Source organism: Delphinus delphis, chromosome 5 (genome assembly GCF_949987515.2).
Source record: "Delphinus delphis chromosome 5, mDelDel1.2, whole genome shotgun sequence".
Taxonomy (NCBI): Eukaryota; Metazoa; Chordata; class Mammalia; order Artiodactyla; family Delphinidae; genus Delphinus; species Delphinus delphis.
Genome location: NC_082687.1, coordinates 42,314,253 through 42,318,607, shown reverse-complemented (window position 1 = coordinate 42,318,607; position 4,355 = coordinate 42,314,253). Strand labels below are relative to the sequence as shown.

Sequence of the window (4,355 nt, the reverse complement as noted above, 5' to 3'; positions counted from 1 at the left end):
TCTACAAAGCGACCTATACCTTCAAAACATGCTAATACCATACGCTAACACATATATATGGAACCAAAAAAAAAAAAAAAAAGGTCCTGAAGAACCTAGGGGCAGGACGGAATAAAGACGCAGACCTACTAGAGAATGGACTTGAGGACACAGGGAGGGGGAAGGGTAAGCTGTGACAAAGTGAGAGAGTGGCATGGACATATATACACTACCAAACGTATATACACTACCAAATCGATAGCTAGTGGGAAGCAGCCACGTAGCACAGGGAGATCAGCTCGGTGCTTTGTGACCACCTGGAGGGGTGGGATAGGGAGGGTGGGAGGGAGGGTGGGAGGGAGGGAGACGCAAGAGGGAAGAGATATGGGGATATATGTATATGTATAGCTGATTCACTTTGTTATAAAGCAGAAACTAGTACAGCATTGTAAAGCAATTATACTCCAATAAAGATGTTAAAAGAAAAAAAAAAAGAAAAGAACAAAGAGAGGGTTTTCGATTTAGAAAGAAATTTCCAAACTCTCATTCATTGGCTGGAGAAATGAAGAGACATAACCAAGTCATACATGGCTTATTGATAGCCGTGTGGGACAAGAGTCAAGAATCTGTGATCTCCGGCTCATTGGACCAAAAAACAAAACAAAACAAAAAGCTATTTTCTTAACTAGTATTTTGATAAGTCAATCCATAGAATGTCCAAAAGCAGCTTACTCTAAAATTAATGGAAAAGTGTCCAATGCACATTCCATGACTTGCCTAACTACTGGAACTCTCGCAGTTCTATAAGATAATTAACACAAGGTATGATTGAGTCCCTGTGACAGGCTGCTGGGGAACGGATACGAAATGTCAAGAGGCCGTTTTGTGCACCGCCGTTGTAATGCCATCGCGTTTCTAGATGATGATAATGTTCCCTGATTCTAGACACACCATAGGAATATCAGTGGGGGCCAAGGTCAGCTTAGCTGCTTGCTGGGCTAGAACAAATATCACCCCAGCATGCTCAGCTGACAGGGTTCTGCAGCAGCCCAGATCGAGTCCTTGTGAACCTGTGCACAGGACTCCAACGGTGGATGGATTCTTCACCGCATCCTTCAGGTGCTGCTCCAAGATCGCCTCCATCCCGCTGTCCGCCCCCCGGGCAGGACCCCGAGGTGTGTCACCTTCTCCTTCTTTGTTCTGAAGTTCCAGTCCCCAGTTTAGCTTGCAGGTTACTGCATGGTCTGCAGATCCATCAATAGGAGGCAGCCTACTTTCAGTCAAAAACACTCCAAACACTTTCCCTTCTCAGGGCCTTTGTTAAAGGCTAGATTAAACAAAAAGGCTCAGCAGGTCTAGATCAGCAAAACTATCTTGAAATTATTCAATATTCAAAATTTCAAAAGTGAAAACACTAACCTAGTCGTGGTGGAAAAACTGTGAATCTGGTGGAACTTGCTTCCACCTATTTTGTGGTTTAGTCCTGTTTCACTTTTGAATTACATCGCTATTACATGTGTCTTGGGGAAGAGGAAAACAATAGTCTTTTCAGAATTTAAGTCTTCTTTAGATCTTAATTTAATCCTGTTTTCACTGTGTGAATGAAGGCGTCTCCTTACCTTCCAGCCGTGGGTCTCACCTTCCATTAACCTTACTTAGGGAAGCCTTCTTGACCCTCCTGCTCTACCTCATTCCCGTTAAAATGCCACTTGCTCCTCTATTCCTCCCTTCCGTGGCCTCGGTCTGGGCTGCCATCATCCTTGACCTAGACTACTGTAGCAGCTGCGTCACTGGTCTCACTACTCTTACTTCTAATCCTTTCAATCCATTCTCCACACAGCAGCAGACTATTAGAATAGGTCAGATCACTCTCTGCTTAAAATCCTTCAGGGGCTTCCCACTTCATTAGAATAAAATCCCCACTTCTCTCGCTGTCCCACGAAAGCCCTGTGATCTGGCTCCTGCCACCCACCCACCCCCAGCCCCCGACAGCTCTGGTCACTGGATTTCCATTAAGGTTTCTTCTCCATCCGGTCGTGATCATTCACCCTCAAGACTTTGCACTTCCTGTTTCCTCTGACTGGAAATTTTCTACCTCTTCCTAAAATGACAACTTCTTTCATCTTCAGATCTCAGCTGAAATATCACCTTCTCTATGGAAATCTTATCAGCTCACAGCCTCTAAAGATGGTCTCACTTTTGTCCCTTTCTTTGTTTGTTTGTTTTCCCGTAACGTTTATCACAAGTTATTGTTACGTCTTTGTTTATTTGTAATTAATTAACTTATTGGTCTTTGGGGCTGAAAGTGAGCTCCATTAAAAAAAAGAGGTGTCTCTGACTCATTCACATTGGTATTTCCGTTGTCTAGCACATTAACTGGCTCATAATAAGCCACTCAATACATATTTATTGAATGAGTAATCCTTTATTACACACTTTATGTATATTTATATAAAATTTTACAATTTTAATTATGTTTGTATGTGTTCTTTTATTGACTTAATGTCTTCTTCTACTTTACTAAAGTTCTACAAGAGCAAAGATCAAGTCTACTTTGTTCACTGATGTGTTACTGGGACCTTGTAAGTAATAAGGCCCTTGCCGTTATTTATTTCATAAGTAAACGCATTAAATAATTATCAATCAATGGAAGACACTTAAAAAGGTAATACTAAAGAGTCCAGATAGGCCACTGAGTTATAAAACAAAGCAGATGAACTCTGCTTTCAAAATCCTAAACTGGGGAAAGGCAGGTTTCAGCAGGTAATGACTTCCTATAATCCCTTTAATTGCTTAATTCTATCTATAAAAATTAAGATCTAATAACCAGCCTGTTGGATAGAGAATTAATTTTCTTTTTTTTTTTTAAATCAAGGATCCAGTCTTGTATGTTAGCATCTACTTGAAACGAACTTGGTTTATGGGGATAGAATGTACTTAAAAACATCTATGATGTTTAACAACCTAGTCCTTATTTTTTGGATATTGGCCTCAATATAATCTTGATGGAAAGTTCTGTTCAAGAGGTTTCCAGAATTGATATTAGAGCATAATGTTGGCCTACACTTCTGATCTGTGGGAAAGCTTTTGTGCCATAATGTCAAATGGCTATTGTGGTAAATGACAAAAATGACCACGAGACCCTGTACCTCCTTCCACCAAGCAGTGGAGTCCATTTCCTAACTGTTGAATCTGTGCTGGCCCTGGAACTTATTTTGCTCAATAGAATACGGCAAGAGTGATAGTGTGCCAGTTCTAAGTGTCCATTTCAAAAGACCTTATAGCTTCATTCTTACTCTCTGAGAAACTTGCAAATGCCATGTGAACAAACTTGGCTAGCCTGCTGGAGGGTGAGAACACAGTGAGAGAGACCCCAGTTCTTTCAGACACCTCAGCGGAAGCCATCATAATCAGCTGGCCTGGCCAGTCCACCAGCTGCCTGCAGAGGCATGAGAAAGCCCAGCTGTATTAGTCTGCTAAGGCTTGTACACACACACACACACACACACACACACACACACACACACACACACACTGGAATATAACTCAGCCATAAAGAAAGAATGAAATCTTGCCATTTGCAACAACAGAAATGGACCTGGAGGGTTTATGTTAAGTAAGTCAGACAGAGAAACACAAATACTGTGTAATTTCACTTATATGTGGAATCTAAAAAAATGAAACAAACAAAACAGAAACAGATTCATAGATGCAGAGAACAAATTAGTAGTTGCCAGAGGGGACAGAGGTAGGGGGGTTAGGTAAAAATAGGTGAAGGGGATTGAGAGGTACAAATTCCCATTTATAAAATAAATGAATCATGGGGATATAATATGCAGCAAAAGGAAAATAGTCAATAATATTGTAATAACTCTGTATGGGATTAGACCTGACTTATCATGGTGATCACTTTGTAATGTATTTAAGTGTCAAATCACTACCATAATATTGTACATCAACTCTGCTTCAATTTTTTTTTTTAATGCAAAGTACCACAGACTGGGTAGCTTAAACAACAGAAATTTATTTTCTCAAAGTCCTGGAGGCTAAAGGCCTGAGGTCAAAGTTAGCAGCGTTGGTTCCTTTCGAGGGCTCGGAGGGAAGAATCTGTCCCAGGCCTCTCCCCCTGGCTTGTAGACAGCTGTCTTCATGTTGACATAGTGTTCTCCCTGTATCTTCACATCATCTTCCCTCTGTATGCATCCCTGTCCAAATTTTCTCTTCTTACAAGGACACCAGTCATATGCAAATATGCATTTGAGTGGCCACATGGGGGGAATCATGCAATTCAGCTTGTAACACTAGCCAAGATTGGTAAAGCAAGGAGAACTGCCCATCTCAGCCTAGCCCAAACGGCTAACATACAAAATAGAGAG

The 4,355-nt window shown here is 41.2% G+C and overlaps 1 pseudogene; it reads right to left on the bottom strand.

Annotated features, from left to right (window-relative positions):
* Positions 1–894: 894 nt before the first annotated feature.
* LOC132425372 (ragulator complex protein LAMTOR5 pseudogene) lies at positions 895–1,122 on the bottom strand (annotated as a pseudogene).
* Between the last annotated feature and the right edge of the window lie 3,233 nt (positions 1,123–4,355).